At 60.1% G+C, this 15,000-nt stretch overlaps 1 non-coding gene across 1 annotated transcript; it reads right to left on the minus strand.

The window, feature by feature from the left end:
- Positions 1-3,747: 3,747 nt before the first annotated feature.
- On the minus strand, positions 3,748-3,866 carry LOC131863746 (5S ribosomal RNA). The gene has a single exon (XR_009362641.1). It is a non-coding gene; the product is annotated as a 5S ribosomal RNA (ribosomal RNA).
- Positions 3,867-15,000: the final 11,134 nt, after the last annotated feature.

Genomic DNA, 15,000 nt, shown 5'->3' on the forward strand with positions numbered 1-15,000 from the left:
GCACGAAGTCGGACCCCGGTTTGCCCCGGGTGCGCACCTCGCGTGCACCTTGGTGCGCACACCTTGGCTGGGTTGCGCGCCCTGGTGGGCACCATGGTGCGCACCAAGGAGCGCTCCGAAGTGTGCTCCAAGGTGCGGCGTGCACGAAGTCGGAGCCCGGTTTGCCCCGGGTGCGCACCTCGCGTGCACCTTCGCCGCGGTGGGCACCATGGCGTGCACGAAGTCGGAGCCCGGTTTGCCCCGGGTGCGCACCTCGCGTGCACCTTCGCCGGGGTGGGCACCTTGGTGTGCAGACCTTGGCTGGGTTGCGCGCCCTGGTGGGCACCATGGTGCGCACCAAGGAGCGCTCCGAAGTGTGCTCCAAGGTGCGGCCTGCACGAAGTCGGAGCCCGGTTTGCCCCGGGTGTGCACCTCGGGTGGGCACCTTGGTGCGCATGCCTTGCCTGGGCTGCGCACCAGGGCGGGCTCAAGATGGCACCCGCGTTCCTTTTTTTTCACTATCTTTCAAAACGGAAATTTTAAAATCTCATTTTTTTTTGCCTTTTTCTGGAAATTAGTGAAGGCAGCGCATCAAAGGTGCGCACCTCGCTGCCCACCACGGTGCGCAACGCCGGTGGGCACCCGGGAGTGCTTCGAAGTGTGCTCCAAGGTGCTGCGTGCACGTTGTCGGAGCCCGGTTTGCCCCGGGTGCGCACCTCGCGTGCACCTTCGTCGGGGTGGGCACCTTGGCTGGGTTTGCCCCGGCTGCGCTCCGAAGCGGGGTTATTGGAGCGCCGCCTCTTTTTTTGTCGGAGCGTTTGGTGGGGTTTCTCGCATTGGCTCTTCCGAGGCCCGGTTGCCACCCTGGCGCGCACGAAGTCGGAAGTAGGGTTAATTGCCCGGGTGCGCACCTTTGCCAGGGTGGGCACCTTACCTGGGCTGCGCACCAGGGCGGGCTCAAGATGGCACGCGCGTTCCGTTTTTTTCACTATCTTTCAAAACGGAAATTTTAAAATCTCCTTTTTTTTTTGCCTTTTCTGGAAATTAGTGAAGGCAGCGCATCAAAGGTGCGCACCTCGCTGCCCACCTTGGTGTGCTCTGAGGTGCGCACCCGGGAGCGCTACGAAGTGTGCTCCAAGGTGCGGCGTGCACGTTGTCGGAGCCCGGTTTGCCCCGGGTGCGCACCTCGCCTGCACCTTGGCCGGGGTGGGCACCTTGGCTGGGTTTGCCCAGGGTGCGCTCCGAAGCGGGGTTACTGGAGCGCCCCCTCTTTTTTTGTCAGAGCGTTTGGTGGGGTTTCTCGCATTGGCTCTTCCCAGGCCCGGTTGTTGGGTGCGCTCCCACCCTGGCGCGCGCGAAGTTGGAAGTTGGGTTAATTGCCCGGGCGCGCACCTTCGCCAGGGTGGGCACCTTGGTGCGCACACCTTGGCTGGGCTGCGCACCAGGGCGGGCTCAAGATGGCACCAGCATTCCCTTTTTCTCACTATCTTTCAAAACGGAAATTTTAAAATCTCGTTTTTTTTTTGCCTTTTATGGAAATTAGTGAAGGCATCGCATCAAAGGTGCGCACCTCGCTGCCCACCTTGGTGTGCTCCGAGGTGCCCACCACGGTGCGCAACGCCGGTGCGAACCCGGGAGCGCCCCGATGTGTGCTCCAAGGTGCGGCGTGCACGAAGTCGGACCCCGGTTTGCCCCGGGTGCGCACCTCGCGTGCACCTTGGTGCGCACACCTTGGCTGGGTTGCGCGGCCTGGTGGGCACCATGGTGCGCACCAAGGAGCGCTCCGAAGTGTGCTCCAAGGTGCGGCGTGCACGAAGTCGGAGCCCGGTTTGCCCCGGGTACGCACCTCGCGTGCACCTTCGCCGGGGTGGGCACCTCGGCTGGGTTGCGCGCCCTGGTGCGCACCAAGGAGCGCTCCGAAGTGTGCTCCAAGGTGCGGCGTGCACGAAGTCGGAGCCCGGTTTGCCCCGGGTGCGCACCTTCGCCGCGGTGCGCACCATGGCGTGCACGAAGTCGGAGCCCGGTTTGCCCCGGGTGCGCACCTCGCGTGCACCTTCGGCGGGGTTGCGCGCCCTGGTGGGCACCATGGTGCGCACCAAGGAGCGCTCCGAAGTGTGCTCCAAGGTGCGGCGTGCACGAAGTCGGAGCCCGGTTTGCCCCGGGTGCGCACCTCGCGTGCACCTTCGGCGGGGTTGCGCGCCCTGGTGGGCACCATGGTGCGCACCAAGGAGCGCTCCGAAGTGTGCTCCAAGGTGCGGCGTGCACGAAGTCGGAGCCCGGTTTGCCCCGGGTGCGCACCTCGCGTGCACCTTCGCCGCGGTGGGCACCATGGCGTGCACGAAGTCGGAGCCCGGTTTGCCCCGGGTGCGCACCTCGCGTGCACCTTCGCCGGGGTGGGCACCTCGGCTGGGTTGCGCGCCCTGGTGCGCACCAAGGAGCGCTCCGAAGTGTGCTCCAAGGTGCGGCGTGCACGAAGTCGGAGCCCGGTTTGCCCCGGGTGCGCACCTCGCGTGCACCTTCGCCAGGGTGGGCACCTCGGTGCGCACACCTTCTCAATGTTTTCTTGCCTTTTCTGGAAATTGGTGAAGGCAGCGCATCAAAGGTGCGCACCTCGGTGTGCTCCGAGGTGCGAACCCGAGAGCGCTCCGAGGTGCCCACGAAGTCGAAAGTCGGGTTAATTGCATTGTTTTCCCCGGGTGCGCTCCGAGGTGCGCAACATCGGCGCGCACCAAGGAGGGCTCCGAAGTGTGCTCCAAGGTGCGCACGATGGCGTGCACCTCTGGTGCGCACGATTCGGAGCTCGGTTTGACCGGGGTGCGCACACCTTGGCTGGGTTGCGCACCTTTTGTGCGCTCCAAGGTGCGCACGAAGTCGGAGCTCGGTTTGCCCCGGGTGCGCACCTTCGCCAGGGTGCGCACCTTGATGCGCACGCCTTGGCTGGGCTGCGCACCTTGGTGGGCGCCATGGTGCGCACCTTTCGTGCGCTCCAAGGTGCGCACGAAGTCGGAGCTCGGTTTGCCCCGGGTGCGCACCTTGGTGGGCGCCATGGTGCACTCCGAGGTGCCCAAGATTGGTGCGCACCAAGGAGCGCTCCGAAGTGCGCTCCAAGGTGCGCGCGAAGTCGAAAGTTGGGTTAATTGTCCGGTTTGCCTCGGGTGCGCACCTTGCGTGCACCTTCGCCAGGGTGGGCGCCTTGGTGCGCACACCTTGGCTGGGCTGCGCACACCTTGGCACCCGCGTTTCCTTCATTTTAAATTTTTTTTTTTTACAATCTCTCAAGTGGGAAATTCTATAATCTCAACTTTTTTTGCCTTTTCAGGAAACTTTTGAATGGAGCGCATCATTGGTGCGCTCCGAAGTGTGCTCCAAAGCTCTCTCCAGCTGCGTGCACCTGCCCCGGCCGCGCACCCGGCCCCGCCCAGCTTCGCTCACCTGTCCCGGGCGTCTGGTGCGGAACCTTAGAGTAAGAAACATCACCGTGCACCTTGGCCAACGTGCGCGACTCGACCGAGCGCGCACTGGCCGAGGTGCACACCGATTTCACCTGGGTGCGCGCGCAGCACCTCGGGCGCACCGGGGTGCGCGCACAACGCCCGGGTTGCACCGTGGCCTGTGTGCTCGGGGCGCCTCGGGTGCGCGCTCGGTGTCGCCCCCCGCGCGCGCGGTAGTGCGGGCAGCGCACCCCGGCCCGGCCCGGCCCCGACGAGAACGCAAACGGGCAAAAGGTTTATTCAAATAGCATTGCGACGCCCGGCGAAAAACTAAAAAAGGGTGCAACACCGGGACTTCCCGGGAGGTCACCCATCCCAGTACTACTCCGGCCCAAGCGCGCTTAACTGCGGAGTTCTGATGGGATCCGGTGCACTAACGCTGGTATGATCGCACCCGTTATGAGCTTGTCGCAGTGTGTACTTAGCAAACCGCGACCCACGTGCGAATCCACCCCGGCCACCCACCCCCGTCGAGGTGCACACCCTCCCTCGCGAAGTGCGCCCCGTTCGCCAAGTGTGAGCCCTGCCCGGGTGCGCGCACCTTGCTAGGGCGTCGGGTGTGCACCCGGCCCGGCCTACGTGCGTGCACCTGGAGGGGGCGTCGTGTGCGTGCAGTGTCCCGTCTGCAACGCGGTGCCCACACACCACCTCGGGCGCAACGACCTGCGCTCACATGTGGGCCGAGTGCACCTTGGTGCATGTTCGGGGCGCCTCGGGTGCACGCTCGATCTTGCCCCGGTGCACCAAGGCGCTCGGTTTGCCCCGGGTGCGCACTTGGTGCAAGGTGGGCACCCAAAATAGGGATCAAGCACCAAAACACAAGTTTCGGGATGCAAAATGGGACCCAAGGACCACAAATGCGTTCCAAGACCCATGATGGGTCCACGAGAACAAAAATGTGTTCCGAGACTTAATAAACAAATATTGGGTTTTAGGAGAAGAAACATGCTCTGATGCCCAAAACGAGAATCGACCCCGAAAAGGCCACAGGCCAAAAGTGGGATGCGAGACAAAAAAAAATGGGACCCGAGGACCAAAATTGGGTTCCCAGGTCGAAGACAGGGCAACCGGACAAGAAACGACCTCTAAGGCTCGAAATGAGTCCCGACGACTAAAACTTGACAAGAAGCACCCATCAGGCACCCAACTCGACACCCATGGGATGCCGACCCACCCGGGCTTCCACCTAGCACACCTTGGCACCCACCCACCCTCGCACCCAACCTCGCACCCAACTTAGCACCTTTGAACCCACATTGGCACTCACCCTGACCCTGGCACCTTGGAACCCACATTGGCACTCACCTTGACCCTGGCACCCACCTTTGCACTCACCTTGGGACCCACCCTGGCTCCCACCTCGGCACCCACCCAGACACCCACCTTGGTTCCTTGGCACCCACCTTGGATCCTTGGCACCCACCCCGACACCCACCTTGGCACGCAACTTGGCTACTTGCCACCCACCTTGGCTCCTTGACGCCCACCCCGACAACCACCCCGTGACCTACCCTGGCTAGGGTTGGTGCACACCCACCCTGGTGCCCACCTTGGCACCCACCCTATGACCCACCTTGGCACGCACCTTAGTACCCACCCCGTTACCCACCCTAGGACCCACCCCGTGACCCACCTTGGCCAGGGTGGGTGCACCCACCCTGGTGCCCACCTTGGCACCCACCCATCCTAGCACCCAGCCTGTGACCGGGCTTGGAACCCAACCTTGCACCCGCACCCGTCTTGGCCAGTGTGGGTGCGCACCCATCCTGGCACCCACGTTGTGACACACCCTTTAACCCACGCACCCTAGCACCCACGTTGGCACCCACCTTGGAACCCAACCTAGCAACTTGGCACCCACCCCGTGACCCACCTTGGCATCCACCATAGCAGTCGCCGACTTGGCACCCACCTCGGCACCCACCTTGACACTTGTGGACCCACCTTGCCACTCACCCTAGCATCGACCCATCCTAGCACCCACCCTGGCACCTTTGCACCCTAGCACTCACCCATCCTAGCACCTAACCTGTGACCCACCTTGACACTCACCCTCGCACCCACCTTGGAACCCAACCTAGCACCCACCCACCCTGACACCAACCCTAGCACCTACCCACCCTTGCACCCACCCTGTGACCCATCTTGGCACCCACCCATCCTACCACTCAACCTATCACCCACCTTCTCACCCACCTTGGCATCCACCTTAGCACCCACCCACACTGGCACCTTGGCACCCACCTCGGGCAAGGTGGGTGCACACCCACCCTGGCACCCAATTTAGAACCCACCGAGCATGTTACCCACCTTGGCACCCACATTGCAGCCCACCCTAGTACCCACCCTATGACCCACATTGGCATCCACACCCTAGCACCCAGGCACCTCGACACCCGCCTTGACACCCACCCTAGCACTGAACCTGTGACCCACCTTGGAACTCACCCTAGAACCCACCCACCCTGTGAACCACCTTGGCATCCACCTTAGCACCCACCCACCTTGGCACCCACTCTAGCACTCACCCATCCTAACACCCAACTTGTTACCCACCTTGGCACCCGCCCTCGCGTCCACCTTGAAACCCACCCTAGCACCCACCCACGCAGGAGCCCACCTTGGCACCCAACCTAACACCCACGCATCCTGGCACCCAACTTGTGACCCACCTTGGAACCCACCCTAGTACCCACCTTTGAACCCACTATATCACCAACCCACCTTGGCACCCACCCTATGACCCTCTTTGGAATCCACCCTAGCACGCACCCACCCTGGCACCCACCATGGAGCGCACCCTAGCACCCACCCACCTCGGCACGCACCTCAACACCCACCTTGGTGTGCGCACTGCGCCAACCTCTCAAAGACCCTATGTGGTGCGCTCCAAAGTGTACACCTTTGGTGCGCTCCAAGGTGCGCACCTTTGGTGCACACCGAGGTGCACACCAAAGTGTGCACCGAGGTGAGCACCAAAGTGCACTCCAGGGTGCACACCAAGGCGTGCACCTTTGGTGCGGTCAATGCAAACGAATTCGGAAGTTGGGGTCGATGTCCTAATCGCTGCTGCAGACTACACGTATGAGAATCGGACAAATAGCTTTATATAGGGGAGGTGTTGCGTTTGATGGGTCGACTCCCCTGGTTGTGTGCACTGCACCAACTTCAAAGACCCTGTCTTGTTTAAGAAGTCAAAAGTTGGGGTGGATGTCCTAATCATTGCTGCAGTCTACGCATGTATGAGAATCAGACAAATAGCTTATATAGGGGAGGTGTTGCATTCGGTGGGTTGACTCCCCTGGTTGTGCGCACTGCGCCAACCTCAAAGACCCCGCATAGCAGAAGAAGTCGGAAGTCGGATTTTGGTGAGCACCAAGGCGTGCACCTTTGGTGCGGTCAACGCAGACGAATTCAGAAGTTGGGGTGGATGTCCTAATCGTTGTTGCAGGCTACACATGTATGAGAATCAGACAAATAGCTTATATAGGGGAGGTGTTGGGTTTGATGGGTCAACTCCCTTGGTTGTGCGCATTACGCCAACCTCAAAGACCTTGTTTTCGTTAAGAAGTCAAAAGTTGGGGTCAATGTCCTAATGGCTCCTGCAGGCTACACATGTATGAGAATCGGACAAATAGCTTATATAGGGGAGGTGTTGGGTTTGATGGGTCGACTCCCCTGGTTGTGCGCATTACGTCAACCTCAAAGACCTTGTTTTCGTTAAGAAGTCAAAAGTTGGGGTCGATGTCCTAATTGCTCCTGTAGACTACACATGTATGAGAATCAGACAAATAGCTTATATAGGGGAGGTGTTGGGTTTGATGGGTTGACTCCCCTAGTTGTTCGCATTACACCAACCTCAAAGACCTTGTTTTCGTTTAGAAGCCGAAAGTTGGGGTCGATGTCCTAATTGCTCCTGCAGGCTACGCATGTATGAGAATCAGACAAATAGCTTATATAGGGGAGGTGTTGGGTTTGATGGGTCGACTCCCCTGGTTGTGCGCATTGCGCCAACCTCAAAGACCCTGCATTGCGGATGAAGTCGAAAGTCAGAGTTTGGTGTGCTACAAGGTGTGGTCGAAGGTGCTCACCTAGGTGTGCACCTTTGGAGCACAGGAAAAGTGCCCTCCAAAAGTGCGCACCTTTGGAGTGCACAAAAGTGCCCTCCAAAAGTGCGCACCTTTGGAGCGCAGAAAAGTGCCCTCCAAAAAGTGCCCTCCAAAAGTGCGCACCTTTGGAGCGCAGAAAAGTGCCCTCCAAAAAGTGCCCTCCAAAAGTGCGCACCTTTGGAGCGCAGAAAAGTGCCCTCCAAAAAGTGCCCTCCAAAAGTGCGCACCTTTGGAGCGCAGAAAAGTGCCCTCCAAAAGTGCGCACCTTTGGAGCGCAGAAAAGTGCCCTCCAAAAAGTGCCCTCCAAAAGTGCGCACCTTTGGAGCGCAGAAAAGTGCCCTCCAAAAAGTGCCCTCCAAAAGTGCGCACCTTTGGAGCGCAGAAAAGTGCCCTCCAAAAAGTGCCCTCCAAAAGTGCGCACCTTTGGAGCGCAGAAAAGTGCCCTCCAAAAAGTGCCCTCCAAAAGTGCGCACCTTTGGAGCGCAGAAAAGTGCCCTCCAAAAAGTGCCCTCCAAAAGTGCGCACCTTTGGAGCGCAGAAAAGTGCCCTCCAAAAGTGCGCACCTTTGGAGCGCACAAAAGTGCCCTCCAAAAGTGCGCACTTTTGGTGCGCACCAAGGCGCTGGTTCGGTCGTTGCAGGCGAGTTCGGAAGTTGGGGTCGATGTCCTGAGCGGAGGTGCAAACTACACAGGTGTCGGAATCGGACAAATAGCTTATATAGGGGAGGTGTATGCTTCGATGGGTCGACTCCCCAGGTTGAGCGCACCGCGCCAACCTCAAAGACCCTACGGTATGGATGAAGTCGGAAGTTGGGTCCGATGACCAATTCGATTAGTAGGTATGCTCATGAGGTCGGAATTTGGGTCCGATGACCTGCCATGTGCAGGAAGGCGAATGTTGACACTGTGCGTTGCAAGGTGCACACCAAGGCGCTGGTGCGGTCTTTTTAGTCGAGTTCGGAAGTTGGGGTCGATGTCCTGATCGGAGGTGCAAGCTACACAGGTGTGGGAATCGGACAAATAGCTTATATAGGGGAGGTGTATGCTTCGTTGGGTCGACTCCCCGGGTTGAGCGCACCGCGCCAACCTCAAAGACCCTACGGTATGGATGAAGTCGGAAGTTGGGTCCGATGACCGATTCGATATGTAGGCATACTCGCGAGGTCGGAATTTGGGTCCGATGACCTGCCACGTGCAGGAAGGCGAATGTTGGCACTGTGCGTTGCAAGGTGCGCACCAAGGCGCTGGTTCGGTCGTTGGAGGCGAGTTCGGAAGTTGGGGTCGATGTCTTGATCGGAGGTGCAAACTACACAGGTGTGGGAATCGGACAAATAGCTTATATAGGGGAGGTGTATGCTTCGTTGGGTCGACTCCCCGGGTTGAGCGCACCGCGCCAACCTCAAAGACCCTACGGTATGGATGAAGTCGGAAGTTGGGTCCGATGACCGATTCGATATGTAGGCATACTCGCGAGGTCGGAATTTGGGTCCGATGACCTGCCATGTGCAGGAAGGCGAATGTTGGGACTGTGCGTCGCAAGGTGCGCACCAAGGCGCTGGTGCCGTCGTTGCAGTCGAGTTCGGAAGTTGGGGTCGATGTCCTGGTCAGAGGTGCAAACTACACAGGTGTGGGAATCGGACAAATAGCTTATATAGGGGAGGTGTATGCTTCGATGGGTCGACTCCCTGGGTTGAGCGCACCGCGCCAACCTCAAAGACCCTACAGTATGGATGAAGTCGGAAGTTGGGTCCGATGACCGATTCGATACGTAGGCATATTGGCGAGGTCTGAATTTGTGTCCGATGACCTGCCATGCGCAGGAAGGCGGAATTTGGGTCCGATGACCGAGTTGATGGCGTGCCATGCGCAGAAAGGCGGAATTTGGGTCCGATGACCGAGTTGATGTTGATGGCCCGCCATGCACAGGAAGGCGGAATTTGGGTCCGATGACCGATTTGAAGGCGTGCCATACGCAAAAAGGCGGAGTTTGGGTCCGATGACCGAGTTGATATTGATGGCCCGCCATGCGCAGGAAGGCGGAATTTGGGTCCGATGACCTGACATACGCATGGAGTCCGACTCGGGGGCCGATGTTCGATTCGATGACTTGCATTGTGGGTAAAGTCGGAAGTTGTGGTCTTTGACCCGATTCGATGACCAGACTTCGGCTGCTTGAGAATCGGACAAATAACTTATATAGGGGAGGTAGTGTTCTCGAGCATCCTCCCCCCGTGCCCGTTTATGTCGATTGATGCTGGTGCTCGACTGGTTGGAGCGCTCGGATGCAAAAATCTTGCACCAGGATTTATCGATTGTGATGGACACGGCAAGTCTCCTGATTGCTATGCAGGAGCTCATCGTGAATCTCTATGCGGCCTTGGTATGGACTCGACCTGCGGAATGGTTCGGCAATGGTAGTCGCTCCAACACGTCCTTGCAATGGCCACAGAGGTGATTCGACTAGAGCTCCAGTCTAGCTTTTGGGTTGCTTGGCGGACTGGTATAGCCGCGATCGAGTTCCGGCCATGAACGTTTTAGATAGCTCTTGGGCTTTCTGGGACGGAAGTCGGAAGTTTGGGCTGTTGTCCGATTTGATGACCATTCTTCGGATGTGTGAGAATCGGACAAATAACTTATATAGGGGACTGTGTTGTCTCACGCAGCCCCCTCCGTGCCCCTCTATCTCGACCGATGTTGGTGCTTGAAAGGGTTGGGATCGCTCGGATTTATAAACGTGCACCACCATTTGTCGAGTGTGAGGGACGCGGCAGGTCTCCTAAATGCTATGCGGGCGCTCTCTGAGAATCTCTATCCGGCCTCGACACAGACTAGTCTTGCTGAATGGTTTGGCACTGGTAGTCGATCCAACACGTCGTTGTTGTGGCCGCCTAGGCGATTCGATTCGAGCCCCCGTCTAGCTTTTGGGTTGCTTGGCGGATTTTGCCCTATCCGCAAGTGAGCTCGGTCCCTAAACGTTCGAGAAACCCGATTGCTATGCGCCGACTCTCTTTCTTGCGAGCCTCCATCTAGCTTTTGGGTCTCTACGGAACGGAAGTCGGAATCTGGGACCGTTGTTTGATTCGACGAGGCAGACTACGGTTGTGCGAGAATCGGACAAATAACTTATATAGGGGAGGTGTTGACTGGAGCATTCTCCCCCGTGCCCCTCTAACTCGACCAATGCTGGCGCTCGAACGGTGGTAGCGCTCGGATTTTCATTGAGCGCCAGCATTGGTCGATTTAGAGGGGCATGCGAGATTCCCGAATGCTATGCGAGGGCTCTAACGGAAATGTCTATTGGTTTCGGTATGGATGCAATTGCGAGTGGTTCGGCAAAGGTAGTCGTTCCGATGCGTCCATGTCGTGGCCAAATCGATAATTCGATTTGAGCCCTCGTATAGCATTTGGGTCTCTCGATGTGATTCCGCATTCCAGTCCCTTTGGGCACTGCTTGAGCCGCATCCCAGGGGGTTCCCTTCCCAATAATCTGCCTCGCAACCCGATTGCTATGCGGTGAGGCTCCTCGGCCGCCTCGGAACTATCTGTGTATCAGACGCATCGCGGGATAAGGGGTTGGCAACGGTAGTCGCCCCAAGCGCGTCCGATGCTTGGACCATTCCGAGGCGGCCCTGAAGCCTCTTCCGTCTAGCCGTTGGGTCCTTCTCGCCGCATCCCTCGCCTCGCACCCCGATTGCTATGCGGTGAGGCTCCTCGGCCGCCTCGGAACTATCTGTGTATCGGACGCGTCGCGGGATAAGGGGTTGTCACTGGTAGTCGCCCCAAGCGCGTCCGATGCTTGGACCATTCCGAGGCGGCCCTGAAGCCTCTTCCGTCTAGCCGTTGGGTCCTTCTCGCCGCATCCCTCGCCTCGCACCCCGATTGCTATGCGGTGAGGCTCCTCGGCCGCCTCGGAACTATCTGTGTATCGGACGCGTCGCGGGATAAGGGGTTGTCATTGGTAGTCGCCCCAAGCGCGTCCGATGCTTGGACCATTCCGAGGCGGCCCTGAAGCCTCTTCCGTCTAGCCGTTGGGTCCTTCTCGCCGCATCCCTCGCCTCGCACCCCGATTGCTATGCGGTGAGGCTCCTCGGCCGCCTCGGAACTATCTGTGTATCGGACGCGTCGCGGGATAAGGGGTTGTCACTGGTAGTCGCCCCAAGCGCGTTCGATGCTTGGACCATTCCGAGGCGGCCCTGAAGCCTCTTCCGTCTAGCCGTTGGGTCCTTCTCGCCGCATCCCTCGCCTCGCACCCCGATTGCTATGCGGTGAGGCTCCTCGGCCGCCTTGGAACTATCTGTGTATCGGACGCGTCGCGGGATAAGGGGTTGTCACTGGTAGTCGCCCCAAGCGCGTCCGATGCTTAGACCATTCCGAGGCGGACCCGAAGCCTCTTCCGTCTAGCCGTTGGGTCCTTCTCGCCGCATCCTTCGCCTCGCACCCCGATTGCTATGCGGTGAGGCTCCTCGGCCGCCTCGGAACTATCTGTGTATCGGACGCGTCGCGGGATAAGGGGTTGTCACTGGTAGTCGCCCCAAGCGCGTCCGATGCTTGGACCATTCCGAGGCGGACCCGAAGCCTCTTCCGTCTAGCCGTTGGGTCCTTCTCGCCGCATCCCTCGCCTCGCACCCCGATTGCTATGCGGTGAGGCTCCTCGGCCGCCTTGGAACTATCTGTGTATCGGACGCGTCGCGGGATAAGGGGTTGTCACTGGTAGTCGCCCCAAGCGCGTCCGATGCTTGGACCATTCCGAGGCGGACCCGAAGCCTCTTCCGTCTAGCCGTTGGGTCCTTCTCGCCGCATCCCTCGCCTCGCACCCCGATTGCTATGCGGTGAGGCTCCTCGGCCGCCTTGGAACTATCTGTGTATCGGACGCGTCGCGGGATAAGGGGTTGTCACTGGTAGTCGCCCCAAGCGCGTCCGATGCTTGGACCATTCCGAGGCGGACCCGAAGCCTCTTCCGTCTAGCCGTTGGGTCCTTCTCGCCGCATCCCTCGCCTCGCACCCCGATTGCTATGCGGTGAGGCTCCTCGGCCGCCTTGGAACTATCTGTGTATCGGACGCGTCGCGGGATAAGGGGTTGTCACTGGTAGTCGCCCCAAGCGCGTCCGATGCTTGGACCATTCCGAGGCGGCCCCGAAGCCTCTTCCGTGTAGCCGTTGGGTCCTTCTCGCCGCATCCCTCGCCTCGCACCCCGATTGCTATGCGGTGAGGCTCCTCGGCCGCCTTGGAACTATCTGTGTATCGGACGCGTCGCGGGATAAGGGGTTGTCACTGGTAGTCGCCCCAAGCGCGTCCGATGCTTGGACCATTCCGAGGCGGCCCCGAAGCCTCTTCCGTGTAGCCGTTGGGTCCTTCTCGCCGCATCCCTCGCCTCGCACCCCGATTGCTATGCGGTGAGGCTCCTCGGCCGCCTTGGAACTATCTGTGTATCAGACGCGTCGCGGGATAAGGGGTTGTCACTGGTAGTCGCCCCAAGCGCGTCCGATGCTTGGACCATTCCGAGGCGGACCTGAAGCCTCTTCCCTCTAGCCGTTGGGGCTTTCTCGCCGCATCCCTCGTCTCGCACCCTGATTGCTATGCTGTGAGGCTCCTCGGCCGCCTTGGAACTATCTGTGTATCGGACGCATCGCGGGATAAGGGGTTGGCAGTGGTAGTCGCCCCAAGCGCATCCGATGCTTGGACCATTCCGAGGCGGCCCTGCAGCCTCTTCCGTCTAGCCGTTGGGGCCATCTCGCCGCATCCCCCACCTCGCACCACGATTGCTATGCGGTGAGGCTCCTTGGCCGCCTCGGAACTATCTGTGTATCGGACGCATCGCGGGATAAGGGGTTGTCACTGGTAGTCGCCCCAAGCGCGTCCGATGCTTGGACTATTCCGAGGCGGCCCTGCAGCCTCTTCCGTCTAGCCGTTGGGGCCATCTCGCTGCATCCCCCACCTCCTCGGCCGCCTCGGAACTATCTGTGTATCGAACGCATCGCGGGATAAGGGGTTGGCAGTGGTAGTCGCCCCAAGCGCGTCCGATGCTTGGACTATTCCGAGGCAGCCCTGCAGCCTCTTCCGTCTAGCCTTTGGGGCCATCTCGCCGCATCCCTCGCCTCGCACCCCGATTGCTATGCGGTGAGGCTCCTCGGCCGCCTGGGAACTATCTTCGTATCGGACGCATCGCGGGATAAGGGGTTGTCACTGGTAGTCGCCCCAAGCGCGTCCGATGCTTGGACTATTCCGAGGCGGCCCTGTGGCCTCTTCCGTCTAGCCGTTGGGGCCATCTCGCCGCATCCCCCACCTCGCACCCCGATTGCTATGCGGTGAGGCTCTTCGGCCGCCTTGGAACTATCTTCGTATCGGACGCATTGCGGGATAAGGGGTTGTCACTGGTAGTGGCCCCAAGCGCGTCCGATGCTTGGACTATTCCGAGGCGGCCCTGCAGCCTCTTCCGTCTAGCCGTTGGGGCCATCTCGCCGCATCCCCCACCTCGCACCCCGATTGCTATGCGGTGAGGCTCCTCGGCCGCCTTGGAACTATCTTCGTATCGGACGCATCGCGGGATAAGGGGTTGTCACTGGTAGTCGCCCCAAGCGCGTCCGATGCTTGGACTATTCCGACGCGGCCCTGTGGCCTCTTCCGTCTAGCCGTTGGGGCCATCTCGCCGCATCCCCCACCTCGCACCCCGATTGCTATGCGGTGAGGCTCCTCGGCCGCCTTGGAACCATCTTCGTATCGGACGCATCGCGGGATAGGGGGCTGTCACTGGTAGTCGCCCCAAGCGTGTCCGATGCTTGGACCATTCCTAGGCGGCCCTGAAGCCTCTTCCGTCTAGCCGTTGGGGCCTTCCCGCCCCATCCCTCGCCTCGCACCCCCGATTGCTATGCGGTGAGGCTCCTCGGCCGCCTTGGAACCATCTGTGTATCGGACGCATCGCGGGATAAGGGGTTGGCACTGGCAGTCGCCCCAAGCGCGTCCGATGCTTGGACCATTCCGAGGTGGCCCTGAAGCCTCTTCCGTCTAGCCGTTGGGGCCTTCCCGCCCCATCCCTCGCCTCGCACCCCGATTGATATGCGGTGAGGCTCCTCGGCCGCCTTGGAACTATCTGTGTATCGGACGCATCGCGGGATAAGGGGTTGGCACTGGTAGTCGTCCCAATCGCATCCGATGCTTGGACCATTCCGAGGCGGCCCTGCAGCCTCTTCCGTTTAGCCGTCGGGGCCTTCCCGCCGCATCCCTCGCCTCGCATCCCGATTCCTATGCGGTGAGTCTTCTCGGCCGCCGCGGAACTATACCTGTTATTGCTACTGCATCCTTCGGCTGGTAACCTCCTCTGCCGCCTTGGAACGTTCTCTTTGTCGGACGCGTCGCGGGATAAGGGGTTGGCACTGGTAGTCGCCCCAAGCGCGCCCGATGCATAGACCGCTCCGAGTCGACCTT

This window comes from Cryptomeria japonica, unplaced genomic scaffold, assembly GCF_030272615.1.
Source record: "Cryptomeria japonica unplaced genomic scaffold, Sugi_1.0 HiC_scaffold_68, whole genome shotgun sequence".
NCBI classification, from domain to species: Eukaryota; Viridiplantae; Streptophyta; class Pinopsida; order Cupressales; family Cupressaceae; genus Cryptomeria; species Cryptomeria japonica.